The sequence below is a fragment of the Poecilia formosa genome, unplaced genomic scaffold (genome assembly GCF_000485575.1).
Source record: "Poecilia formosa unplaced genomic scaffold, Poecilia_formosa-5.1.2 Scaffold567, whole genome shotgun sequence".
Lineage (NCBI taxonomy): Eukaryota > Metazoa > Chordata > Actinopteri > Cyprinodontiformes > Poeciliidae > Poecilia > Poecilia formosa.
The window spans coordinates 238522-250198 of NW_006800506.1; the positions used below are offsets into that span (position 1 = coordinate 238522).

An 11677-nucleotide genomic window follows, 5' to 3' on the forward strand; every position below is an offset into this window, starting at 1 on the left:
ATTTAAAGCATTGTTAGAAGGAAAACGTAAATTGAACAAAGTACATTTCATGAATTCACTGTTAACAAGTATGCTAGCTGATGGGCTGTTTTGTGCTCCTTCTCCTTGTTTCTTGCTTTCTATAGAGATCAAAACAGCACAGTTTGACTGAAGAACACAAAACACTGATATAAATGTAAAACAGAAGGAGTCAACAATCTCCCGTGACTTTCTCTGTGTGCTGCAGATGTAACATTTAATACTGCCTCATGTTTCTCCTCCTGTGCTCTCGCTGTCATTTCCAGTTAGGAGTATGTGTTCTGACAGAAGAAGACATTTTGCTTCATGCAAATGTAAACATAAAAGTTTTTCTATTTGACAAGAAGTATGAAGAAATAGTTGCAGTTTGTTTCTTTCAGCGACTGTTTTTTTTTGTCATCTGGATCTTTTGCATATAATCCAACTGAAAGACAATGCAAAAAAAGATCAGTGTAAACATGTAGTCATCTTCCAAATAGGCAACAGATTTAATTTGTCTCAGTTGGAAATGCCAGAGAGAGGTTTGAGGAGAAAAACATACATTCAGAGTACGCAGGAGGCACCGCATTATGCAGAAAATACAGTGTGAAAATCACTATGTTTTTGCAACAGTGCAATGAGAATAGACAAAGAGGATCCTTGCTGTGTCAGAACTGAAGTTCATGTGTGAAAACAGCTCCGTTCTTCATTTTGTTCCCAGTTAGCCACCGCTGTGTTTATTACAGCTCTTGTTTATTTCCCCATTGTCCCTGTGATTGCCTCTTTTGCCTCCTGATTCTTCCCCTCTGTTTTGATAACCTCTGATGTGTATTTGATGTGTGTTTAACCTGCTTTGGGTTCTTTGCTCTCATTCTGCTCTGCTCTTTATGGTTTTCTGTTGGACTTTTTTCATGCAGTCTTCAAGCCCGCTCAGTTAGGGCTTTGTTTATGTTTTGTATTTGTGCCAAGTTTGATCTCCAGGCATTATTTCTCTTTTTCTGCCTGCACTTTTATGTCCTTGCGTCAGACCAAGTACCGGAGCTGACTTTTTAGTTTTGTAGGCTGCTGAGTGTGAGTGTTTTTTAAAGATCTTTTGAAATGAAGAGTTGATAAAATTGCTCAAAATGTTCAAGATATATTTGGACAAAAAAAAAACACATGGATAGAAACCATGTATATGAATTTAGCAGTGCAAGGAACAGACAAATATATAAACACCTTGAGAATTAATTATTACACTTTTTTATATTTTGTCATGACATGCATATCTTCGATATATGAATTTGCTTCTTCATGCTTTTCTACTAAATTCTTAAAAGCTGCAATGACAGCTGCAACACAATGTACCATTCTTGCACATTTTTAATTTCAAAACAGCTGAAGCTTACTTAGATTGGATGAATATTAACCTTTTCAAGAATCTTGTTTTGAAATTTTTCTTTTAATGTACAAGACCTCCCGAAACATTAACCATCCACTGAATCATCCATCCAAGGTTATATATTTTGTAAAACCAGTAAAAAAAATAAAAAGTCAGACTCTCTGCGTCCAGTTCTGATCTCTACATAAAGACGTGTCCTTCCTCTCAACCTCTTTGATTTTTGGCAACCAGTCTGATCCGTTAGTCACTATTGACAAAATAAGGAGTTCTTTCATTTTTCTCTGACTTTGAAAAGGTTATCAGATAACAAAGCAAGTCATTCGCTTTACATACCAGCTAAGAAAGGCATCCTAATCCATACCAAAATCCAATGCTCATTTGCATGTTTTAGCTCAAGTCATACCTTGCAGAAAGGTTACAAAGTCTCTAATTAAGCAAATATATTGGTCTTAAAAGAATCCAGAAATCCACAACACTGGATACACACCATGACACAATGATGACAGCTACCAGTAAAAGGAGAAAATGCAGACTAATGGTGACTTTACTAAGCCAGGACGGCTTTTTTTTTTTTTTTTAATTGATCCAAAAAAAGAGATGGGAACTGCTCAGAGTATTCACTGACCTGTTTCTAAGAACAAACCCTGAAGGAGCTGCAGGGATTTCTGACAAATATTTGTTTTATGTGCGACAAAAAAAATCTCCTGTATTCTACTGACTTTCGGGCATAAGAAGTAGGGTTTAAGACAAACATTTTCTTCTAAAGCAAACACATAGGCTTTGCTAAAGTCTTAACAAACTTGTGCTAAAATGCTTTGTAGTTTAATGAAACCAAAACTTAAACCTTCTGTAATCAGAAGACCCAATTAAAGGTACTTAAACTGAATATCCACTCTTTTGACACCAATCATTTGCCCATTTTAATTTATTTTTCTTTTATCAGCCTTGGTTAGTTATCAGGCGGACTCTAAACCAGCCCTTAGTAAAAAAAACAAAAAGTAAAACACTGTATGTAATTCTATGTAAATGTATCCAATACAAATAAAGTGCAACCAAAGTCAACTTCCTTGTTTGTGTGCATGAATTTGGCAAATAAAGTCAATTTTGATTCTAAAGCTGATTCTGACAAATGTCACATTGAAGATGCATGATAATAAAAAAATGTCAGAGGACGTTGATTTATCTGGGAGCACATTTGCAAATAAAATATGTTACAAGTTACAAACACTTTAGACCTTTGATTTGAGCTCAAAAGATGGATTAGTTTTAGCCTATATACAGTTATCTTAAACTGGACAAACCACTAAATAATTCAAGAAGCTTTGTGAAACTTTTGAATGTCTTAGATGCAAGTATACAAGTATTTATTTAAGGAAACCTGCTTTATAGTCAAACACTTCACCAACATAGGGGATGTTTTACTGCTTTCATTTTAACATATTATTACACTGAAAGCTATAAAAACAATATACAGTGTATATATGGCTCCCTCTTATAGCTCACCCATGAAACATGTTTAGTGCCATCCCATCATCATTAACATTGTTTCAAAAATAAAGCATACATCCGCCTCCCGATGGCTTCCTCGCCCTTCTGTACTTGATGAGGCGTCAGTAGATACAGCACCGCCTGAAGGCATGCTGATTGTTATGAGCAATCATAATCTTCCAAACAGTCACCTCACGCAGCGTTTCAAACTCTGTTGATAACTGTTGGCAGCACTTCAATTTCAGCAGACAGTTAAAGAAGGGGGAGACACGTGAAATGGAGTTCATACAAAAGTCAGCATCCAGTAGCAATCTGTTCAAAAAAGTAAATATGTTACTGTAAAAAAAAAAAAAAACTGAAACAAATAGCAGCACGGCAGAAGATGAAACTGAGATGGAAAATGGATGAAGCATTGTGAAAGGGACTGTTCTCACCAGCACTTCAGAAAATGATCTTGGCTGTTGAAAGGCCCAGTTTAAAGAGGAGAGGAGAGCATAACACGGACAGATTATCACAGCAGATTTATCAAGATTGGCCTCTAAAATAGCATCGATTCACATCAAGCAGAAACCTGGTGAGGCAGGATGAAGTGCTTTAAGGAAGGGCAGCTGTCTTTACAACACTGCCCCAAATACTGTGAGGTATGAGATTAGCTTGGTGGTTTACATGACTCCTAGGATTACTACTTGGAGAATCCTCCAGTATTTACTGTTGCAGAGTAAAAAAAAAAAAAAAAAGCATTCTGACACTCAAAAACAGCAAATGTTTGAAAAAGTTGAACTTGCTCTTACGTCCAAGTCCCTTTTCCACCCTAAAAGTTGCCACATTTCAGTGAATTTCCTGAAGGAAAGTATTTTTTAATATTCAGTCCTCCAATCCCTCCAAGATTTCAAATGACAGAAAGTGAGGGAAAAGTCAATTAAAACCTGTCAAAACTGTGTGATTGGAGCGATCGCTTGAGAGGCACAATTTAATCACTGCTCAGGAGTTGAAATTCAGGGAACAGTGGAGACGTAGGCAAGCGGCGCAAAAGTTGGGTCTTTTTGTTATGTTGCTCCTTTTTTGAAAATAAAATTCACAGCTGAGAAATAATTTTCATAAATGGAATGTGAGCAAAGTTAATGAACTAAGAAATTTAATAAATTAGCATTAGAAGTCAAGATCTATTGAACAGATCATTAAGCTGTAAATGAGGACACCTTCTTGACTTAGAATTGACTGTAGTTTAATAATCTTTTTTATTTTAAGATAAAGTGGCAGATCTTGCTGCATTTTACGGTAAAATATGGAACCATGTATCATATTAGTACAATGCGTTACATTTAACAAGGGGTGTCATCTGCACATTTTGCTGAATACTAAAATGTTGAGCAATAAACCTTCGTCTCCACATAACCTGGTCTTCATCAAGAAGGAAATATATTGTACAGCCATAAAAACAATGAATACTGAAATTATGAAACATACATATATCATAATAGGCATTCCCATTTCTTTTCAAAGGAGATAAGTAATTTTAAAAACATGGAGTCACATTCCATTTAAAGATGATAGTTTGCAATCTGGTTCCAAAGTTCCCAATTGACTATTGTAACTATTTCTTATCAACACAAAAACATTTTGAATGAGTGATTTTAGTTTCCCCACATGTGGGGCAATAAAGAACTGAACTGAGTTAATTTCTCAATATAGATAAAACTAGTGTGAACATTGTGCTGCAAGCAGATGCTCTATGAAAAATAACAGACTAAAACGTCTCTGCAAATGTAACTTACTCTATCAGGAACAATCCAAGTTTTTCTGATTTTTATTTTGATGCTTGTAATATACAAAGCAAAGCAAAGTAAGAGACAATATTATAATAGCTGAAGTACGCCAATTAATTCCAGTATGTTGAATCTATTATTATATTCTCTATCATCATCATCATCATCATCCTATTTCAGAAATACATCCACACCAGAAAAGCCTTTTTATATTTATTTCAACCCGGGAGGCCAACTCGCTGGGCATTCTCCTCCTTGGCTACAAAAGCATCTGAGGGATGGGACCTCGGTGCAGCTGCTTCCAATCACCACCCTCCATAAATACCCATGCTCAACACCCACTCATTGCCAGTTTTCCGATTCAGTGATATTTTTAGTCCTGGCCTCTGAATTTGCTAAGAAAACTTCAGTCTTGCTGCGGTGATTCTAAATGTTGAATTTTCTGTCTTTAGATTCAGTTGTGTCAGCTCCCAAACCTTCATCTGCTGCTACTCGTCTCCATTGTTCCCACAACTTCAACTTTGCTCTTATCTTCCATTAAACCTTTATAATGAGTCTGATGTTGGATTCCTCTCCCCAAGTATTTGACATGTTCCCAGGTAGATTAAATAAAATATCAAAATTCAAATCTTAATCTGGCTACATTTAACTGGTTGCAGTCTGTACACATACAACACTGGTGAAACTATTCAGTCAATTAAAAGAGCATTGTATCTAAAATACATTTTTTTATCTTGCACCTCAATGAATCATTGTCAGTATCAGATGCAGTTTAATCCAAGTTTACCATGTCTGTCTTCTCCCTTAAGTTATTTTAGGAATATATTTTATCAAAAAATATACTCTATACATTTTTAAGTGTTACCCATCATACTTTTTGTTTCATCATCAATTTCAGTTTTTATTCCCTCAACTTTAACTTGATTTAATATTTAATAGATGTGTGTGTAGCAGTCCAATTAACCTGTCTTTATATATATATATTTTTTTTACATTCTTATCAATTCCCCTTTTCTATTAAAACTTTCAGCACCTTTTAAGTGCTTTTCCCTCCAATCTCATGCTCCCTTTATTTTCTCCATCTCAGCAGCTGACCCTCAGTTAAGCAAGGTGCAATACAAGGACAGCAGTTATCCAAAATACAATGAATCCAGCTCTGCAGCTCAGGCTTGGGATTTGGAGAAAATTATACAGAAACATGTAATAGTCCCAGTTTTTGCAGATGTACACAGCGAGTAGCGAAAGGCTTTATTACAGCTGTTTAAGTATTATATGAGGGAAGCGATACCATCAGGCCTGTAACTATGCTACATGCCTTGCCTTAAAATGAGCTCTGAACAGAGGAGCTGCACAGAGGCCAGCAGTCGAGGGAACAAAATAACAGAGAGCCAGTGAGAAGGAGACACTCCTCTCTGTTGATCATTCTCTGTGTCAAATCACAGATATTTACTGTCTGGTCTAATAAAGACATTTAAAACCATCACAAGTATCATCTGCAACAGAGAGGGAGCTGCTGTCACTGTTGGAAATTACACCTTATTCCCACAACTGTCAAAACTCTGCACCAATATGAATAAATTACAAATAAATATAGAACCCTCATCACTTTCACGTAAAAATGTCAGCAGTAATTGTTTTAAGCTACACTTTTCCGTCAATATCTTGACATTATGTCTGAGAACAACAAAAGGAAATGTTCTGACTACAACTAATGAGATATAAGGAATATTTTTGAGTCAAATACATCTACGGAGAGACTGTTACTCAAAAAAGTAGTGTACTTTGATCTTCTTTAATATTTTGCTGTCAGTATTCTATCCACACTCTTCGGCTCCCACTCAAGTACTTTTCATGTGTGTTCACTTGATGTCTTTCTTTTTTCTTTTGACAGTCCTGTTCAAATCCAGCAGACAAAAATACAAAAACTAAAGCAATTCTGTAGTATAGTTTTTATAATTATCCTATTACGCATTAGGTTTTATGTTTTCAGTATCATAGCCATGAATTACTGTGAATAAATCTGTTCTGTATCTATCAATGCGTCTCCATGACTAAAAACACTGCCACAAAATCACAACACACACTGATAAAAACAACTGCAGTAAAAGAAAAAAAAATCCACTATGTTTCCAGTTATCCATTATTTTGCCATGATTACTGGTAAATAACATAAAATTACTGATTTCAATGACCTTCTCTAAGTTTCCTTTCCTGTGAAGCATCATAGATCACAGTCTGGATGGTACTTCACTTTTTTGAATTCCAAAATAGATTATGAAAAAAGAGCAGACAGCACACGTGAGTTCTCGAAAAGAAACACTTTGCATGCCAGCACATCCAGCATCCACATGAATGGTTTTCAGCATATTGAGAAGTGGCTTGGATGAGATTCAGCTCGACTACGTCTGATGTCACGCTTGTGAACCGGGAAAAGATGAACTGCTCCAACTGGGTTTAGGGGTGAGCTTTTCCCTTGAGTGGAGTTCAAGTATATGGGTGAGGGTTACACAGAAAGGAAATGGATGTTCCAACTGTTACCTTGTCTGGAGCATCGCAGATGTTATTTTATCCTTTGTGGATAAAATAAAGAGCCACAGATCTGGAATTACTGGTGTATCTGGTTTTGCTCTACTTAAGCTTGTGAGAAAGTGGACATGATAAAAAGAACAAGATCAAGGATACAATTGGTTAAGATGAGTTTCCAAAGCATAAACAATCTCCAATAAGGAGATGTGTTATCCAGGCCAAACATGGACCAGAGCTACTGCCATTCTGCAACTAAAAGAGTCAGCTATGGTGGTCTGAGTCTCCCACTGGGAGGAAACGCAGGTGGCAGACTCAGAACATCTTGGAAAAACTTTAAGGGGAGTGAGCATTTTGGGATTCTTCTAAATCAGAAAGTGTCCAAAGTGCCATTTGTGATCCCTCGATGGATTTTGTGCAGCTCCCACCTGCAATATCTGAATGACAAATGTTGCCCTCCTGCACAAACATTTGATGCAGATGGCAAGTTATTATGGACAACTAAAATTTCCTTATAATGGAATTGTTCGGAAATAAGATCACATATATCTGGTCAGTAAATATCTGGTGTCATTTATTCAAAAGCAAACTTCGGTGAACCCAAATCTGCTTTTATATTATTCATTAAATAAAGTAAGTGTATTTAAAGAAATCCTGTTCTTATTGCTGCAAATAGGCTGTTTTTCAATCAACTAAACTTAAACTTGTAGAGTTGCATTATCCTTTTCAAGTTTTGGGTCTGCAATCATCCGTCCATTTTCTGTACACCCTTGTCCTTAGTGGGCTTGGGAGGGATGCTGGTGCCTATGTCCAGCGAGACATTTAGGAGAACGGCAGGGAAACAGCTCTACCAACTGCGCCACTGTTCAGCCTGGTCTGCAATCATTTATAAATCAATTTCCTACAAAAAATAAAAAACAAACTATATATATATATATATTTTTTTTTATAAAATATCACATCCTTAGTTTAATACTGAGCAGGGAAAGCAATTGTATAATATAAAAAAATAAAAGTTTTTGGTTAGGAAAGACTTTAATTTTATCAAAAATTCTTCTCTAGTTAACCTGGAGAGTGTTCCTCTGGAAAGGCCAGACTGGGCTGTATTTGCTGGACGTGTTCCCACTTCAACTTAATAATGGAAGACAATAGATGGATGAAACTGCATCCATTAAATTAAATTCAATAAGTTATTCAGATTGAAGTGCTTTTTTCCACACAATCATGGAGCTCAAATGTAGAACTGAGAACATTATCTCATGTCTGTTAGAGTTGCATTCACCTCCTTTTTATCTGAAAGTGCAGATAATCTGCTGCTAATTACAAACACTTTTTTGATATATTTTGATTCTTTAGATTTTTCCAGGATGTCACATAGGGAAGTTGTTTGAGGTGTTGCCAAAAATACACTCCTACCTGTGGCTGCATTTAACTGTCGTAAGCTAACCAATCAGAGACTTGGCTGGTTTTGATATAATCTGGGCTTTCATAACTTGTTTAAATACACAGTGATGATAGTTCTATTATAAAATACAGAGACTTTTTTTTTCCTCTTTTGTGATGTTGGGTATAATAAGTAAAACAAAAATGTGAAAGAGTAAATGTTTTGTTGTGAAAGAGTAAATGTTTTGTTTTGGTTTAAACTAAAACTCAACGTTCTCCAGATCAAGTTGGTCATTAAAATCTGCCTGGGTATTTGTTCTAGGTAGAAATGAAAAAACCTTTGTGACCCTGGAAACTCTGACTTTGACTCTGTGCACCACGGTGAATTAATCACACTTAGGTTTTTGTTTCACCTTTGTTTTTCTGTTGTCAGGGTTACGTGATTGGAGGTCGATGTGCTTGTTTAAAAGTCAGCAAACATAAAGAGTGACAAAAAATCCTATCTAACTCAACTTCATGTTTTGTTTTCTTTTTTATTTGTCTTTCATGTCCACAAAGTAACAGTTTCAGATTATATTTGTCTGTTCTGTGTGGTCATTAGGTATGACAGTTGGCATGCTTACATGAAAAACGGAGTTTCCACCTGCAGGGACGTCGAGTGAAAATCAAAGTGAGAAGCCGGCACACGAAGCGAACTCCGTTTGACTGACAGCGGTTCTCACAGGGAAAGAAAAAAGTATTAATCTGTAGAAACAGAAAGACGGACACAAAGTGACAAAAAAATCAACACGCTGTCAAGGATTAACTCTTCATAAAGAATTCTCATTTTCACCACATCCAGTGTCATCAGCGAGATAAGTTTTAATATCACAACCACTGTCTTCTCGAATAAAAGAAAAAAAAAACCTGAGAACATGTAATATGTTTCACCCACATCATCCTTCTGCTGCCACTTCCCTTCCTGTGATGTTTTGTTTATTTGCTGCTTTTGTTCCTTCACCAAGAGCCTGAAGAAAGAGTCAAGCTGCCATGATGTGACAGTGGGGCTGTCACCTCAAGGTGCATGTGGGGTGAGTGGGCGACACTGTGGGCTGAAGGGAAATAAGGTGTGTGTGTGTGTGTGTGTGTTGGGGGGGGGTTGGTGGACAGAGACAGTCACATGCAAGTTTCATTAATTGGTATCACTTTACCCAAAGAGGACAAACTCTTTCATCCTGGCAGTCTAATTAGAGCTGCGGACACCTTTTTATGTGTTAAAACATGCATGTATGCATGAGTTTGAGACCCACGTAGATAGGAGGATGAGGAGCAGACGTTACACAGAATGAGGAGAGGTGGATATTACAAATTCTCTGGGTCAACACTATCTTCTTTGCTACTAATCAACCTCTTACTGCAGTTAACAAAGCGCTTCTCCTGTTTCCCGTGATGTGAAACCAGAGTCCGTTTACACTCTTTTGCGAACCATATGCAATTTGGGTAAATATTGATCTAATTAGGAGAGGTAAAACAGTTAAGGTTTATTTTATATCTGTGGTCATTTATCTAAAACACTGTATACATAAATTACATTAACATTCAAACAGAATATAAAAACTGTTTAATATTTTGACTTAAAACAATAGCTAAGATCTCATAAAACACTGGTAGTGCTAGAAGTCAATTACCCGATGCAATCTGGGTTTCTTTAAACAGAAATCTTTTTGGCCGATTTAAATAATTGGTTAATTAGCAATTCATTTAATAACTGACTATGTACTGAGGTTGAAAGGAAATAAAAAGACATTTTTGGAGTTTAAATAAATAAATTAAAGATGATTTGGACCATGTACCATTCCACATTTATGACAGGCACAACCAGTTTAACATTTTATCGCCTCTTTTTCAGAGCTTAGAGATTTAATCATCCAAACACAATGGAAAGTTATAAATTGTGTGACTGGACCTGCGTAAGCTCCCACTGTGGTGACTCTAGTAATGTAACCAAACTCATTACCTCCTTGTTTAACTGCCAACCACTGACCACAGAGAGAGGGGAGTTCCAGAGATAGGATGCAATAGAAGGTCAGTCCAATGTGGCACAGCTTGTCTTGGGATCCGTGTCTTACATTATGCGTTTTTAGATAAGGCTGAATGAATTAGCAATCTGAAACAACTGTCATACATGTTAACTTATTTTACAAAAGAAAAAAGTGCCTCAAATCTCACAAGGACCTTTTATCAGCATGACCTTAAGAGGAGAGCAGCATTATTTGTCATTAATGAATCTCCGGGCGATTCAGAGTTGTTTCCCCATGAGCCGTTTCTGTATTTGTTTACTTGAGTTTGATGGATATGACGCTGTAATCCTTTTGACAAACTGACTGCTTCAGGGAGATGAGAGCAAACTGCCTAAATTGCATTGCTAAATGGTGCAAAACTTTGATTAGGGACACATGACAAAGGCTAGAGTTGTTGACACCCTAAAGTTCAGAGGAAACTTAAATATGGGCCTTTCAATGTCACAAAAAATATTTAAGAAAAAAAACATATACCTAATGGTCTTTGCAAGTTCTCCTTTAACTTGTGCAGTTTATTTTACAAACACATAAACAGGAACTTTTAAGTTATTATTTTACCTAGTTTAAATTAATGTTTAATTAATATATAGTTTAACTGTTAACTTCATAAAATCCATCAGTTAAAAATCATAATACAACAGTCATTCCAACCATCAAAAACACCAATTATTAGTTCAGTTATAGCCGACAACACAAGCGTTAACGAGCCGGTGGCTAGGCTAAAGCTAATCCAGAATGTAAGCAATCTAGCAGTGCGATTTCACAATAATACAGTCTCTGCCTTACCGGCTGTTTTTTCTTGTTTGTAGATGTATCCGGCACTGCACAGGTCCACCACAAGAGCGAATCTCTATTCAAAAGTGGCACCAAACTCCCTTTTGCTTTGTGTTACCTTGNCCCAATAACTTATAATAAATTAAGTGACTTCACTTAAATTAGCATCACTTCACCCGCTGGGGTCTGAACGCACTTCCTCCTGGTTCCCATCTGCAGAAAAATCTGCGCTAATTCATCAGTCAGTTGGATCTGTCTGATCCTAACAGATCAACTGAACTCTGTCTGTGAGTGTTTACCCTGAG

At 36.5% G+C, this 11677-nt stretch overlaps 1 long non-coding RNA gene across 1 annotated transcript; it reads right to left on the reverse strand.

Moving 5' to 3' along the window:
• Positions 1-9051: 9051 nt before the first annotated feature.
• Positions 9052-11417, reverse strand: LOC107834267 (uncharacterized). The gene is made up of 3 exons (XR_001660054.1): positions 11385-11417; positions 9473-9629; positions 9052-9282 (listed from the first exon to the last, which is right to left on the reverse strand). It is a non-coding gene; the product is annotated as an uncharacterized LOC107834267 (long non-coding RNA).
• Positions 11418-11677: the final 260 nt, after the last annotated feature.